This window comes from Dromiciops gliroides, chromosome 6 (genome assembly GCF_019393635.1).
Source record: "Dromiciops gliroides isolate mDroGli1 chromosome 6, mDroGli1.pri, whole genome shotgun sequence".
NCBI classification, from domain to species: Eukaryota; Metazoa; Chordata; class Mammalia; order Microbiotheria; family Microbiotheriidae; genus Dromiciops; species Dromiciops gliroides.
This window is the reverse complement of record NC_057866.1, coordinates 211,241,661-211,259,423: the sequence shown is the minus strand read 5'-3', so window position 1 is coordinate 211,259,423 and position 17,763 is coordinate 211,241,661. Positions and strand designations below refer to the sequence as shown.

Below are 17,763 nucleotides of genomic sequence, written 5' to 3'. Positions count from 1 at the left end.
TGTGTATATTACACACTGTACATATATGTATGTGTGTATTATATTCTATATATACACACACGAATTTGACCAGAACCTATATTTTAAACAAAATTTAATGTGATTTCAAAATATAATGTAAGCCCTCATTAAATAGTGCTTTTGTGTTTGAAAAACACTTTATAATTATCTCATAGGGGCTTCAGTTCTCCTCCCCATTCACCCCCACAAATGTTATTATTTTCCTCACTTTCAGATATTATCATTTTTCCTCATTTTCAGAAGCTTGTATCTTGCTCAGGGTCAATCAATCAATCCACCAACCAATCAACACGTATTGATTCAGCGTCTATATGTCAGGCACTTTGCTGGGTGAAGGGTGAATCAAAACAAAGTGAACACAGCCCCTACTTTCAAGAACCTTTTAGTCTACTAGGAAACAAAACAAAGCAGCTGATAGCCATCTAAAACAGGACTTGGAGTCAGGCTTGCCCTCCTTCTCGAGAGCAGAGGTTTTTCTGCTATCCCACATTGCCTTTCACACATTAGGCATATTTAGATAGATTGGATAACTAGATAGATAGATGCATGGATGGCTAGATAATGATAGATAATAGATCAGATATCTAATACAAGGATGATGATGTATATAATGCCATAAACAAATATAATAGTGGAGGTATCATCCATTATTGCATTAATCTTTCTTTTCTTGAGGGAAATAATCATTTAAAGTTATCCATTTGTACTGGCTGTCCCCCATGCCTGGAATTCTCTTCATTCTCACCTCCACCTTCTGGCTTCCCTGGTTTCCTTCAATTCTCTTTTTTTGGGGGGGAGGGGAGGGGAGGCAATTGGGGTTAAGTGACTTGCCTAGGGTCACACAGCTAGTAAGAGTAAAGTGTCTGAGGCTGGATTTGAACACAGGTCCTCCTGAATCCAGGGCCAGTGCTCTCTCCACTGTACCACCTAGCTGCCCCCCCTTTTTTAAATACCCTCTTATTGTTATTTCCACAATGCTTTATATTCAACAGCTCTAGGGTGAAAAATAAACATATTGGTGAGTAATTTTTACATAAACAATAGCTATAGCTGAGAATCCATGAAGATTTTTGCAACAGAGCAGGGTCCTGTTTGAAGACACTACTCTGAAGAGCTCAATTCCCATATAACTTAATTTAAATTGAAGACATCCCCTTTTTCTTAGAATTACAAAAGACGTTTGTTGGTATAAAAACATATAAAATAGAATTTCTAAATAAAGCGTGGTTTGGTATAATAGTATTAAGAGCCAACTTTGGACTTTTTAAAACAAATCATGTGGAGAGAAGTACTATATTTACAGAAAATTATCTACATATATATGTACCTAGAGGTACAAATTGAAAGTTAAGACTGAAAAGACTTAACAGTTAAACATATTGTTGACTATCTCAAAAGCAATTCTCTTTTCAAGAGCCTTTTTTCCTTTATCTTCTTAGAAATGAAATATGTCTAAGATCCTCCTTCATCCTCAATCTTGGGAGCCAGGTAATATTTTAAGTGTCCCATATCTGCAATCTTATACTCTACAACAAGTGGTACATCTGCAGACATACTGAGTGTTACTGTAGGAGATAGCAGAGTGGCTTTGGTAAGAAAATTCAGGTATTGAAGCCAACCGAACTGGCTCATTCATCTCTAATGTTACAGCTTCCTCCTCTTTGTCAACATTACTTGTCTGTGACAGTTTTACATTTCCACTTCCCAGTTCTCCACTGGCAGAAAATTTTACACCATCTTTTGCACAGGAAATTACATCAGCATCTCCAATATGACTGAGATCCCGACAGATTCGTGCAAATTCACCAGAAGGCATTTTTCACTACACAACTATATTCTTGTTCTGAAATTCCAAGTTGTTCAACATCTAAATGCACTAATTTCATCTTGGTAGTCTGAAACTTTTTCCTCATTTGGTGCCTCAAATATCAGCGCGAGCGTATCCGCATTGTCTTCGGCCCTTAGGGGGATAATATCTTCGTTGCTGGCACATTTTAGTATTTTGGACATGCTGGTGCGATTAACGCCCATGGCCCGGTTGCGGTCGCAGCGGTAGGGTGAGTTGCACCAGGGAGATGTGGGACGAGTCCACCCCGACCGAGCTGATGTCCCAGCAGGCCTCATTGATGAAGTCTTTCAGCGCTTCCAGCACCTTCTTGAGGATGGAGCCCTGCACTAACCTTGCCTCGAACATGGTTGTGAACAAGGGATACCAGAGCAGAAGCGAGGCAAAACAAAGTCGGTCTAGGCGCAAGGGGAGCACAGATTGCTGGGCTGTCACCGAAGCGAGGTCCTCGACCCGAAAAGAGACGCGGGCGCAGAGAAACAGCACAACAGCCGCCTTCAATTCTCATCCAAAATTGGTCAAGAGCTGAATCCCCCTTATTCTTAGTGCATCCCTCTGAAATTAGTTCCAATTTATCCTGTACATAATATCTTTTGTACATAGTTGTTTGCATGTTATTTACCCGATTGGATTGAGACCTCTTTGAAGGAAGAGATTGTTTTTGTCTTTCTTTGTATCTTTAGTATTCTTAAAAACAGAGTTTGGCACACCAGTAGGAATTATTACATGTTTATTTACAACTTGACTTACCATCAAATGGCATTGGAATATACACACACTAATTTTCTTAGAAGATATGGTTTATCATCTCTTACTTAGATATTGATATCTATGTTGAATGACAGAATATAAAAGCCTCGTATGAGAAATCAGGGCATAATATTGAGTTTCAGGCTCTATGAGCCATCACTTGACAAGAAATTTTATTGGATGCTTTTAGCTTTTTCTCAACCCCTGACAACATTCTCCCTCTCTTCATCCCCATCCCCTCATACACAAATATGTATGATGAAAAGGAAAGGTTCTCCTCTCTGTTCTTGGCATGAGGGTTTGGCCTGAATTTTGGTTTCCATTTTTTCTATTTTTGAACTTTTCAAGAAGATAGATAATATTTTTAAAAAATCTTCCCCAAGGGCCTGGAAACATCTGAGCTTCAATTCATGTGCTCAGTAACCAAAGGTGACAGAATCCCTTTCCAAATTCTCTACTGCAGTAGGCACTGTGTGAAAATCTGACTCTTCTTGGATATTGAATTAATCAAGCAAACAGGAGAGATACTCCTGAAAAGTCAAAGTTGGCTCTCTCACTGTTACAAAGAAACTCACATTGCTAGAATAAAAGTAACCACAGTGGCTTTTTCCTCAGCAGTATGAATAATTGAAATATTAATCTAGGAAGTTTTGCCAGTGGGTGAAGTGAGAGAGAAGAGAAAGGAGAATTTGTTTATGATTCAAATAGAGCAATAAGAGAATGGGATGATCAAACAATGGGCACAGACTTAACATGTTAACCTCTCCTCATTCCTACCTCACCCCCTTAAAGGTAGCAGGAAGATTTCAGACTCTCATCAAAAGCAATGGAGTAGACTTCCTCTAAACTCAACCCTCCTTTTAAGTCCACTTTATCCAAGATTAATAAAGTTTTGTTCATGAAAAATTAAAACCTCATTCTATGACTATAAAATAAAAGTCATCAGGTTAATTGTTGCCCACCCTCCATCATCCTAGGATGGTTAGGTACTGACATACCAAGCTGGCCTCATTACCAGGGCACTAGATTTCTGTGAAAAGGAAATCAAAAACTGTCACCCACATCTCAGTATTAGTTCAAAGCTTCTGTGTATTTGTTTCCTGTGTTAGTAAATTGATATAAAATGATTGTCCAGCTGAAGTGATCTTTCAATAAAATATGTTCAGCGTTGTTTTTAATTTCCCCTTCAATGTTTCTATTCCATTTGCCTCTTCATCCATAGAATATGTTGTGGAAGTTTCCTAGCCTGGCCTCCCAATGAACCCAGTCTGGGAAGGGCTCACAAGGACCTAGATTATCCCTGTGTTGTCAGAATGTTTATACAAATATTTCAGTTCCATCCCTTCCTAGACCAATCTCTCTCCCTCTCTCTCTCTCTCTGTTTCTAGAACACACTGACATAAGACTCTGGATAGAGTTAATAACCACTGGTATGGGAGAATAATTGCCAGTGTCTGTTTCTAATTGTTGAACAAGACCAGGTAATTTGCTAGCAGTGCTGGTTTGTAGTATATGAGCTTTTGGCTCTATTTTCCTCAACCTACATCAACTCATATAAGTCATCCCATGTTTCTCTGAATTCTTCATATTTATGATTTCCTTTCATGTAATAATATTCCATTATATTAATGAGGAAAAATTTATTCAACCATTTTCCAATTTGGAGTGACATAACTTGTTTCTAGTTTTTGTTATCACAAATAATAGCACCATGAACATTTCTTATTTTCTTTTTCTTTCTTTTCTTCCTTCTTTCCTCTCTTTGTCCCTCCTCCCTCTTTTCCTCCCTCCCTTCCTTCCTTCCTTCCTTCTTTCCTTCCCTCCTTCCTGCTTTCCTTCCTTCTCATAATCTCCTTGGGATTTGCCTGGCCCTTGAAATCTTGCTCATAATGGTCTCAGAAGGCTATAAATGAAATCCTCTGGCCCTGGAAAGTGAGTAAAGGAACACTTTCAGATTCAGGAACAAGAAGGTGGTAAAGCTACAAAAGTTACTGCATGGGTTGCTCCTGCAGGGCCAAGACGTTAGTAACCACCCCATATCACCACTCTACCCATCCATGCATTGCCTGCATCAGTCCTTTAAGGGTTAATGAGGGAGGAGTTAGTTTCCATTGTATACTACCGTTATGGGCTAGGTCCTGCAAACTTCTACTGTCAGGGTCCCATGACTTTTGTCACAGATATGTCCAAGAGACTAGATCCTTCTCAGATTGAAAATGGGTCCATTGTCTTCCAGGGAACTTGAGAGAGAGAAAAGCCAACACCTTCATTTGGGTTATTTGCACCAGCTAAAGATTTTCTCTATCACAAAACAATTCCCCTGCTTCCCTCATGCTGGGAACACATAGGCAGGAATTTCCTCAATAGCAGCCTAATCCCTCCTGTAACAGGGAACTCACTACTTTCCCAACCAAACCATTCCACTTTGAGATAACTCTAATTGATAGGGAGGATTTCTTTCTGTCTAGACAAAAATCTACCTGTCTCCACCTCCCACCCATTGCTCTTTCCCTCTTTCTACTGCCCTGTGGGACCAAGCAGAACAAGTCTAATTACTCTCCTCTATATGACTGCTCTCCAAATACTAGAAGACACCTATCATTATGTTCTACCTTTAACCTTCTGTTCTCAAGCTAAACATCCCAGCTACTTTAGTTGATGTACAAATGGTAGTTTCCATCTCTTCACCACCTACTTTCCCATCTTTAGATGTATTGTAGTTTGCCCAACTCTAGAAATAGATCATGAAAAAAAGAAACAAAAGTCTTTTTTTTCTTATAGGTAAAAATGATTTCATTCCTCACTGATGTCATGCTCACTCTGCTTAAAGATCACAGGTTAGTCTTGGATTATACTGTTCCCTCAACTCTTTAGCATGCCAATAATTATCTTTAGGGGCGGAGAGAGACTCTCTTGTAACTTGAAGAAACCTTTCTCCCATTAGCTTATAAAGATGAAACTTGCTAGCTGCAATGTATCCAACACTTAAAGGTGTGCAAAACCCTCTATACACATTGAACTGAAAAGAACCCAATAAGGATATATAGGATTTCTTATTTCCAGTTATAGAGGAGGAAATTGCAGATGAGAAGATGTTTAAGTGACTTCTCAGTCACACAGCTCTAAATATCAGGGATGGGAAGTGCACCCAGTTCTACTTGAACCCAAGTTCAAGATTCTTTCTGCTACATGACACTGTCTTAGCTCCATTCACCTTTCCCCTTTGAAGTATCCCATTTTCTTCTTTTTCAGTGCCCAGAGTCCTCATGCTATTCTGAAGATGACTAAGTCTCTCCATGGCTTGTGACTCAAACTATTTTAGTTAGAAACACTCCTATGCTGCAGGGCATTGTCCTATTCAAACTTCCCTGTTCATCTTGGCTCCAAAGAAAAGATTTGAAAAGGCATTCTCTATCCCCACTCCTGCACATTACACATATTTTAGACCTTTTTGATGTGTTGATCAGTTTTGCTAATTTATTTCTCTTCTTTGTTTTCTTTAAAAATATTATTTGTTTTATAGGATGACTCCCTTGGATAAAGAAGGAAATGTGGTGATCCTGGAGGAAATTATAGTGATGCAGGGGATATGTTGGTAGAGGGGATAGAATTGGTCCTGGAGGCAGAAGTTACTGGGTCCAAGTCTGGCCTCAGATACTTACTAGCTTTTTGACCCTGGGCAAGTTACTTAACCCTGTTTGCCTCAGTTTCCTCATCTGTAAAATGATGTAGAGAAGGAAATGGCAAACCACTCCAGGATCTTTGCCAAGCAAACCCCAAATGGGGTCACAAAGAGTGGGACATAACTGAAAATTGACTGAGCAACATCAACAAAAAGGTAACAATATTTTATTGAAAAAAAAGTTTCCTGTCCATTAAACAAATATGTATTGAATCCCTCCAATGGGCAGAACATTGTTAAGGACTGTGGGAGGTAAGACATAAAACCCTGCCCCTGCCCTCAGGGAATTTACAATCTAACTGGGAGATGACACAAACACCAATAATATGAAGCTGAGCTCAGAAAGGAGAACAATCAGATCCAGCTGAAGTGATAAGGAATGGAAATGGACTGGATGTGAACAAAGCCTTGCATGGAGTGCATTTTCAACAGGTAGAAATGGAAGGCCTAGAACAATCCATTGGGGTGGGAGGGGAGGAGAAACAAAGATAAAAGCTCTGGAAAAGGTAAGGCATATCTCAGTTTCAAATAAAACTGGGAACTGACTACTGAAGTTAAATAGTTAGTACCTTTATCCAGTATTCCATTGAGAATTCTTTTAGTATTTTTTTGACACCCCTGAGATTTTTCCCTTTTATCTCCCCCGCCCCCCTTTTTTTTTTTTTAAATTTGTTTTGATTCAACAGCTTTCCCTCAATTCTCTCCAGCTATCCTGGAAAAGCAATCCTGATAAAACTCATTTCTGCCTAAGAGTGTGACCTGGACTGATAATAGCTTAATGTTTACACTCTCCAGGTGAATCTCTAATCTTAGATTTTAAAGAGAGGATGTCTTCTTAAGGCTGCCTGGAGTGGAAGGAGAACACTCCAAATCCTGCCCTTGAACAAAAAGTCATCTCCCTTACTCATTTTTCTGTCCTGATGCCTTGGTAATTAGTTTAGCTTATCTTTTTTATTTTTTTAGCTTGGGCTCCACATTCACTGCTATCTCTTTAAAGTCTGGAAGCTTGAAATGAGCCCTGTGTCCTAATTTTAAGGACACTGCTGTGCTTCAAGGATAGTAATCAAGCAAGCAAATTAGGAAACTAGAGTGATTTTTTTTTTTAATTCATGACAGGACTGGCTACAGCATCTCTTCATCCCAGTTTTTCCCTCTGTATCCGTTCCACTTTCCCCCACCTAGTGTTCTTTTTTAGAAATGCACTCACTTTTAAGTGTTCTACATTTCACTGATGACAGAGGGGCTTGGACAGGACCCAGGATTTACTGAAGTCCACAGAAGGAAACTGTCTCAGCCTAGGACACTTGAACCAACATTTCCTGATTCCAAATCATAGGCCTTTGCTCCACTCTTCCACTCTACCCCTCTCAGCCTCTCAGATCACCTATTTCTGTCCAAAAAGAAATCAGCATTGTTCATTATCGTTTATTCTAATTTGTCCTATAGAAACCATGAGGACTTACCTTTATGATGTTGATGAAGAGAGATGGGTAAGACTAACATCTATGCTACAGGCTGATCCTGTTACTTAAGCTTTTCCTCTAGGAATTTAGGGTAATATAGATCATAGATTTAGAGCTAGGAGAGATGTTAGCTGTCATTTAATCAACTTTAACCCTCTCATTTGAAGATGGAGAAACTGAGGCAGTAAGAGGCAAAACAATGATTAGAATTTAATTCCTTGGATTCCAAATTCAGCATCCATTCCATTCCCCCACACTGGTATACATGAATCCAGGACCAAGCAAGCCCTGAAAATGTAAAGAATTAATTGTTATTTGAGGTTTTTATGCCACCGCGCACACTGGCCTGGGGCTCTACAAACTGCGCGGTGCTCCACCCAGTGGTTGTAGCCATTGCCAGGGCTCTGGCACCTTACGTCATCACCACTTGCCAACGCCTACATGGGCCTGGCGAAATTATAATGATTGGAAGCTTAGTGAGGGCAGTCATGTGACTGTCAGAGCGGCCATCCCATTGGCTGGGGCTGTGTGGGGTTTTTCTAGGTTTGGGGGAGGAGAATTGGGCATTCTAGGTGGAAGCTGGAAAGCCACAGGCTTTCTGCTGCGTATTTTCAGCTGATTCCTGGGCGGTGGTATTTTTTCAGGTCTTATAATTTCCCTTTCCCCATTTTATTTCCTTTCCCATGATTCTACTGATCCTGTTTGTGTTTTTTTTTTTAATTCATTCTTGTTAAAATAAATCTCGTTCTGTTTTGAGGGAGGCTGCCGGTCTCCTTCCTTGTCCCAATATTGCGGCAAGCTGCTTAGCTAGCACTCCCCAATTAAAAATTGGTCCCCACATAATCATGCAGCAGTTTTGTAAAGTTCTATTCATATGTGATTTTTTTTTTTTTTTGGTGAGGCAGTTGGGGTTAAGTGACTTGCCCAGGGTCACACAGCTAGTAAGTGTTAAGTGTCTGAGGCCAGATTTGAACTCAGGTACTCCTGACTCCAAGACCAGTGCTCTATCCACTGCGCCACCTAGCTGCCCCCAAGTTCTATTCATATGAATTTAAATTTTGTAAATTATGTGAATGAGGGCTTTTGAAAAGTCTAACTATTAGAATATGTTTCCATAATTTCTCAGGGAACCCTTAGGCAAAATTGAAAAAAAAAAAGCATCTTTCTACCTTTTTTTCTGAAGACCTTTCCCCTCTAGATGGTTTACTGAAACCACCTGAGTCTTCCTTCTTCGGGTCACTCTAGACCTCTTTGTTCCCTAGTCCTCCTTCCTTCTACCATCCAGACTTGCCTCTCCAGTGCCCCATTCATTGACAACAAATTGATACACTGATTTGAAGTAGGATATTTGTTAGCTGATCACATGTACACAAAACCTACTCTTAATCTTACTCAGACAAAACCTACTCTTAATCTTAACCCAAAGAAATAATTACATAGGAATTTCAACCACCACAAGGAAGAGATTTGGGGATAGCATAATAGGGATCCCTTTTGTAACCCCAAATCCCACCAAATAAGTAGCTGCTTTTCAATTCCTATAAATTTTATGTTGTCCTCTTAACCCCAGTTTCTGCAGTAAGTGTAGCTCTTGGAGTCAGGAGAGACAATTCAGATTCTGCCAAATGTCTACCTTATAAGGTTGTTTTAAAACTCAAATAATGGCAGCTAGGTGGCACAGTGGATAGAGCACACCTGCCTGGAGTCAGGGGGACCTGAGTTCAAATCCAGTCTCAAATACTTATAAGCTGTGTGACCTTGGGCAAATCACAACCTCGACTGCCCCCCCCCTAAAAAAAAGGTTGTTGTAAAACTCAAATGAGATAAAGCACTATGCAAAACTTGGTGCAAGGGTTCTTATATTTTTTGTGTATGTTAAAGACCCATTTGGCAGTCTGTTAAAATTTATGAATACTTCACAAAAATATTTTCAGGTGCAAAACATAAAATCCATAGGATTACCAAGGAAATATTGAAATATAGTTATCAAAAATTTTTAATATGTTCATGAACCAGGGGCAGCTAGGTGGCACAGTGGATAAAGCACCGGCCCCTGGATTCAGGAGGACCCCAGTTCAAAGCCAGCCTCAGATACTTAATGCTTACTAGCTGTGTGACCCTGGGCAAGTCACTTAACCCTCATTGCCCTGCAAAAAACAAAAACAAAATATGTTCATGAACCACAAGTTAAGATTCCTAAGGGTATTCTATAAATGTGAGCTGTCATTTGGTAGCTGAAGAGCTATTCTATCCAGGTCATTATAGCACAATAAACAATTGCATCCTGCTCAGTGAGAATGAGTTTTGTCTCCTAATGACTAGTTAGCTTTTCCTTAATGTCAGCAAGATGGGTAACATGGGGAGCCTTTATAAAGCATAGTTTAAAGTTATACTAGTTTATATGGGGAACAAACAGACTTCTAGTATCTAACCCAAGAATTTCTAAATATGACTAAAAATCATAAGACTATGAAAGCATCATTGGGTCACTCATGGATCCCACAAGGTCACCCAGGTGGAATTCCATATCCCTTAAGAGAGTCATTTGTTGGTCAGTAGTGTCCAACTCTGTGGTCCCATGGACTGTTGTCCATGAGGTTTTCTTGGCAAAGATTGGTTTGCCATTTCCTTCTCCAGTGGATTAAGGCAAACAGATTGAGTGACTTATCCAAGGTCAAACAGCTAGGAAGCGTCTGAAGCTGGATTTGAATTCAGGTCTCCCTGAATCCAGGCCCACTATCCACTAACCATCTAGCTGGCCCAACAGAGCCTCAGTGACATCGAAATTTATATATCCTAGGTTTTTCCCCCTTTCTTAAGCATGTGACTTTTTTTTTTTTAAGATGTAAGAATGTCTCTTAACCAATGTATATGGGTACCTGTTCTATAATATATAGTCATAAAGAGTTGGGGTCTTGAAAAATTAAGTGAATTGCCCACGATCATACATATAGTACCCATCAGAGGTGAGACTTGAACTCAAGTCTTCCTGACTGAGTTCACGCTCTTGTGAGTCCACTATGCTACACCACCTCTCTTTACACTTACAAATGCAAGCAAATCCTATATCATCTTTCCTTTTATTCCCCTGCTCCAAACACACATGCGCATATACATATATACATATACATACATATATACATATAGAAATACACATACATATACACATACACGCATATATACATATACAAACACACACACACACACTGAACAGAAACAAAGGAGAAAATAGGACTATAAAGTAAGTTGCCCTCTTTGCCAGGCACCAAGAATGGTTACAATGTCCCTGAGCTAGAGGATAGCTGTGAAAGAATGATATTGTTCATCTCTGACAGGCTTCTGAAAAGAAACCCAGCTACTATTGTTTCGTTTGCACTAACAGCAATTTCCTACATGTCAGTATTATTTTAACTCAAAAGAAAAATCCCTAGGTAGAGAGAAAATGAATGCAATTTATCAACCTACATTATTTTTATGAATTTGAATTTCCAACAGAAAACTTTCAGGTAGAAATGTTGAGGGTTGAGTCAAGAACCCTTATTGACCTAGCAATATCCCTACTCAGAACTGCCAAATGAACTTGTCTGGTTTTCAAATGACTGCTTAGAAGTTAAAGCAATTTTCTCTAATAGCTTTTCTTCCCCCAAAGGTCTAATCACTCCCCTGGACCCAGGAAGCCTGACTACCTTCAGACGCATTTCTGCATTAATGCCTTCTCTACCCTTCTACTTTAATTTAGTAGTGGAGGCCTTTGGGTCCGTATATGGTAATTCCGAAGAATCTGACTACCGGGAGAGGAAGTGTCTCTAATTCTCATCCTTGAGGAGCAAAGGGAGAATAAAAAATCTATTCTCTGAGCTAAGCCCAGAAGAGCCTATTTCCATTCTTGAGAGGAGAAACATAGGAACTCAGGCTCCCATGAAGCCATACTAGAAATAATTTAAGGAACAAAAAAAAATAATCCCTAATGGAGTCTGAAAGGGCTTGTTCTGTGAAATTTAAATTCCTTCCCCTGTTCAAAATAATACATTAATCCATCTTAGAGGTTTATATACACTTTGTAACATAACTATATCCCTATTAAGATAATCACCCTGGGTTTCATTGCCAGATTTCACATCCTTAACAACTTTTTGTCTAAGGAATAGAGGATGACAAAGGGCATCGTATCATATAGCAGGGCTTTTCCATGGCTGATTTCCCCTCTCAGTCGGATCTCTGATAAGGACAGATATTTTGCTTTTAGTCAATTCATGTTTAAAATATACAAACTTTCAGGTATCATTAAGGGGGCAAAGGAGACTATTACCAGACCGTACAAGCTACACAGGTTCAACCTCCATGACATGTAGTCAGATCTCTTATTGGTAGATCCCCCCTTTTTTTTTTTTGGCAGAGCAATGAGGGTTAAGTGACTTGCCCAGGGTCACACAGCTAGTAAGTGTCAAGTGTCTACGGCCAGATTTGAACTCAGATCCTCTTGAATCCATGGGTGGTGCTTTATCCACTGTGCCACCTAGCTACCCAGGTAGATCACTCTTTAAATAATTGGGTTTTTTTTCTATCCCAATAGTCAAAAAGATTGCCCAACTGAGCAATGTCTCGTGCAAATGTACATATTTGAATGTGCTAATATATGTAAGCAAATGCATCTTTTCTGCTGCCTGTAATAATAATAGTTGAGTTTTATAGAAGCACTCAAGTATTACAATACACTTTTCAAATGAGATAATACAGTTTTAAGAGCTTAAAACTAAACTAAGACTTTTGGGACAACCCATATATATATATATATGTATATATATGTATATATATATGTATATATATGTATATGTATATGTATGTATGTATGTATATGTATGTATATATATATCTGTGTAATATTTAAAACACTATATAATTTTTAACTATTCTCATTCATATGATTGTTATTTACATCAACTAGATCATTTGGTCCTTAAAGTAATCCTGTGGGATAGGTAGTACAAATAGTATTACTCCCATTTCACAGATAAGAAAAACAGGCTCAGGGAGTTGAAAAGACTTGTTCAAGGTTACACATTTGGCAAACACAAGGTTGTAGGCCTTCTGGCTTCAAGTCCAGAGATCTATATAAATAGAAAGTTCAAGGGTCTCTGCAATATATATATGCAGATATGCAATAATGGAAATGGGATGGATAGAGAAGTTCTTGACTTAAGAAGCAGGAAAAAGAAGAAGAAAGCTAAGGAGAGGAAAGGGAGAAGGAAACATTCCACATGGAGATAATAATGAACCTTGAAAAATCCTTAAATCAATTAGTGAGCAAGCATTTATTAAGTGCCTTACTATATGCAAAACAAGCACCGTGCTAAGTTTGGAGATACAGAGTACAAAAATAAGGCCCTACCTTCAAAAAAGCTTATAGTCTAATGGAAGAGAGAACACGTAATAAATACCAGGTAAATACAAGAATGGGGTCTGATAGAAAGCAGTCTGAGAGAGAAAGGCATTATTAGCATCTGGAAGGATGGGAAAGGCCTTTGGCAGAAGGTGATATTTGAGATGAGTGAAAGAAGCCAGGGAAAATAAGAGACAAAGCCTTCCAGGGATGGGGAGCACAGAACCTCCACCCCCCAAATGTTTGACTCCCTTTCCTCCTCACTATCCCCTTCCAAGAGAGCTCTTTAGAGAAGACTGCCTAGGTTAACAGACAAAAAGATCCAATTTAGAGTATGAAGAATGGGTTCCAATCTTTCCTCTGATATCAACTAGATGTGTGGACACTGGACAAGTTGTGAATCTATTAGAGTCTTACTTTCCTTGTATGGAAAAAAGGATAAATAATACCTTTTGCACCAGCCTTACAGGACTATTATGATGGTTCAATGAGGAAAAGTATGTTTTGGGGGGGTTTGATCCCCATGTAAGATGTGTATGTTCATGTGGGTTGCCTTAAAACATGGCTCACAAGGAGGCTGAGTAGACATGTCTGGAATATAGCTGACCCCTCTCTAATTCTTGCTATACAACAGCAGGAGAAGGGTTCTTCTCTGAGAAGAAAGTACCAAACTAGAATTACATCTATCTATCTCCCTAAATATTGTTGGGTGTAGGGGGTAACAATTTTTAGGTTCAAGACATTCTCTTGGTTTTTCTTTTTTGAAAGGGAAGGCAATCAAGTCATAGCTACAAATGTGACTCCTTCCCACCAAATAATAGTTATAGAAAAGATCATGACAAATAACGATTAGAAGTAAACCAAGGTGTTCAAGCCCGAAGCAAACAGAAGACCCACAGGATAAAGTATGTCAGAAAATACATGGATCATGTAAGATTTTTAGAGGAGAGTAAGATGAGACCTCATGACTAAAAGAGAAGTCCAATATCACCCAAGGGGAAATTCCCCAAATTCTAGGGAGGCAGCTGGAAATTAGGGGCATGGTGAAGTGCTATATGTCTGCTGCTTCCCCAAATCTTTTATCCCTCTCTCCAAAGAGAAATCTTGAGCCATGAGTATCCTCTCTCAAAGCAGAGAATGCAGAATGTCTCTTTTCCTCAAAATCAAGAGCCAACTTCACCCCCTCACACGAGTTAAGTAGGATCACATCATCAATTCTCTGCACAGATTAAGGGTCTTAACAAGATGCCCTAGACTTGATGCCCAATTTACATATACAACATAAATGGAGCTCTGTGATTTTGTCTCTAATCCTCCTTTTCTGTTCTAGTATGTCTATCAAAATACCCATTTTATTTGGTGTTTAATTGGAGTAAAAGTACTTTTTTTAAAAAAAAAAGAAAATAAATATAAAGTGCTCCGCAAAGTTAAAGGCATGGTTATAATGCTAGTTAGCTATGATGATTATATCTTTGATTTAATAGTGTTTTTGTCCTGGAACACCTTGTATACTCTTATATGCCACAACCTCCACAGAACAAGCTATGTTGTTCTTCCACAGTCTCTCTCAGGCAGGAATCTTCTCAGACTTGGTTTGACCCTTGGAAAATCTCCTCCTAGACCCAGGATCTGGCCTCTGACTCTAGAAAAAAGAATAATCACTTTACATTATGCCCTGGCCCTGAAGCTGTCTTTTCTTCCTTCCTAGGACAAGGTCAGGTCAAACACTGGTAAGCACCAAGAAGTCCAGGGCTTCAAGGCTGTCAAAAGGCAGCAGGCAGAGCCAAACTGTCACTGGTAGTTGGTCTTGGGTCATATCCTATTTCAGTCTCTTTGCTCGAGTTTACTCTGTATACAATCCTAACCATTAAAACAACAATAACAATAACAATAACTCTTCCCTCCCAACCCTGATCTTCTCCTTAAAATTTGCATTACTTTGCACCCCCTTGTATCCCTCTGCAAGGTCTAACTTCCTATATCTTGGGAAATAGCAAGGCTCCTACTCCCTTCCCTTTCCCCACAAAGAAGTTGAAGGATTCTGTCCGCCCCAGAAAACCAAACTCCTAAATCCATACTGTTAGGTAACCCTTTCTAATGATCTTTCATCTTCCACAAAAGGCTCTTTACACACTCTTCCTTATTTAGCCTGCTCTTGATGTAAAATTACATTTAAAATTTATAACTCTCTTCTGAATGAACAAGCCAACCACTATTGGTTCATGATTAACTCTATCACTGAATGTTGGATGGATCAAGAGCCAGAGGGAACCTCAGAGGTCATCTAGTTCAATCCCTTCATTTTACAGGTAGGGAAACCGAGGCCCAGAAAAATTAAGTTTCTCATAGTCATACAAGTGACAGATCTGGGTATCAGCCCCACATCTTCTACTTATCAATCAAGTGCTTTCTTTCTTTCTTTTTTTTTTTTTTAAGTGAGGCAATTGGGGTTAAGTGACTTGCCCAGAGTCAGACAGCTAGTAGTGTTAAGTGTCTGAGGCCGGATTTGAATTCAGATTCTCCTGACTCCAGGGCCGGTGCTCTATCCACTGCACCACCTGGCTGCCCCGCTTTTTTTCTAATAGACCACATAGATGGCCCCCCCTTTTATGCTCACTTATTTCTCAGGCCTTTGCAATCTTACCTTATAGGTGAAACAGTAAGACAGGGTGCTGGATCTATAATCAACCCTTCAGTTCAAATCCAGCCTCAGAATCTACTGGCTGCGTGAACCTCACTCTGGCTCACCCTCTGGAAAATGAAGATAATGATGCTACTTACTTACCAGGGTTGTTATGAAGATCAAATGAGAAACTATTGTAACAGCCACTTGGCAAGCCTTACAGCATATTACTTTTATTAATATTATCCTTATTATTCTGTTCCCAACAGTCTTCAGAAGCTGCTTCTCAGGTCACAGCACCCTTTTCTCCCTCTCCCCTACCCACAAAACAGCAAATCCAGTAGATTCTCTGAAGAAATTATGCTCCCTGATACCCAAAGAGATCAAAGAAAGAGGGCAAAGTGCCCCATATGTACAAAAATAGCAATCGTACTTCTTACCATAGCTGCAAAGAACAAGAAGCTAAGAGGGTGCCTTTCAAGCAGGAATGGCTAAACATCAATTATGGCAACTGAACGTAACAGAATATTATTGTTGCATGGAATTATGATAGGAATGGTTCTGGGGAAACATGAAAAGACTTACATGAACTGATACATTTGACTGAGTTCCCTCTAGGGCAATGACTGTCTTTTTCATGCATTGTAGACTCCAGTACTTAATTCAGTACATGGTACACAGGTAGTTGCTTAATAAATGTTTATTGCCTGAGTGACTGATGCCAAGTTAGGATAACCAGTGGGAAAATTTAGACAACAATTGTTAAGACTAAGAACCTTGAAAGACTTAAGAACTATGATCAAAGCAATTGGCCAGCACAAATACCTGGAGACCAATAATGAAGCAAGCTACCTCTCTCTGATAGAGAGGCAAAAGATTCAAGGTGCGGAACAAAAGCTTTTGAACAAGGTCAGTGCGGGGATGTGTTTTGCTTGACTATGCTTATTTCTTACAAGGGTTTAGTTTTTCTTTTCCCCAGTGGTGAGGGGTGGGGGTGGAGGTAGAAAAGAGAGAAAATAAATGCCTCTTAATTGTAGATGGGGAAAGAAGAGAAATATCTCCATTTTCTCTGGGTTTGGTTGTTGCCGCGCTGCCCTTCCTCTTCCAACTGAAGTATATTGAAATCAGCACGAATCTAATCAGGTCATTTTTTCTGCTTCAACCCCCTGAAATATTTTTATTTTCCCATTTTCAATAGGATGTACAGTGAAAAGAAACCTGCATCAAAAGATGTTAGGGATGGGAGTACTTGTTGCGGGGAGATGCTGAAGGCGTGACCAGGACACCCCCAAGTATCAAAAAGTTCTTTCTGGTATTTTGTATTTGAGCTGTCCTGAATTTTAGCTGAATGAGTGAAAACTCACCTAACCAGCTATGTCTAGGTTCATATTCCATCAACCTCTCCACCAGGAAAGCAGAAATTATCCAACACAAACATAGGTTAATTTAGCCAGTCATCTATGCCCCGCCTCCATCCCTAGCTATCCTCCCTCTCCCTCTCCCTGTCCCTGTCCCTCTCCCTGTCCCTGTCCCTCCCCCCCCCTCTCTCCTTTGTATCTCCCATTCTGAAGAAGGTCCATTTTCAGAAGTGCCAAAGCCAGCCATGCTCACACCTCTCCTCCATCCACTCCTGACTCTAGACTTTTCTATCATGTCCCAGGTGCCTTCTTACCCAAGAAGATCCCTCCATCCCTGTGACCCTTCCTTTGATTGGTGACCTCCTCCATTCTTAGGAAGTGCCCAAGCCACCACGGTCACTCTTTCATTTGTCCTCTGCCTCCAGACTTCTCACCCCACCCTTGGATGGGGACATCTTTTTCCAGATTTTCATTTCCCTTTGAGGTGTTGACTTCCCCCATTAGAATGTTAGATTCTTGAGGGCAAGGACATTTCTTTTTACTTGTATTTGTATTCCTACCACTTAGCACAGTACCTGGTGCATAGTAAGGAATTAATAAATCTTAATTGATTTGACTTAGTGGAAGAAGTGTGGGATCT

At 39.7% G+C, this 17,763-nt stretch overlaps 1 pseudogene; it reads right to left on the bottom strand.

The window, feature by feature from the left end:
* Nucleotides 1-1,412: 1,412 nt before the first annotated feature.
* Nucleotides 1,413-2,215, bottom strand: LOC122732692 (annotated as a pseudogene).
* Nucleotides 2,216-17,763: the final 15,548 nt, after the last annotated feature.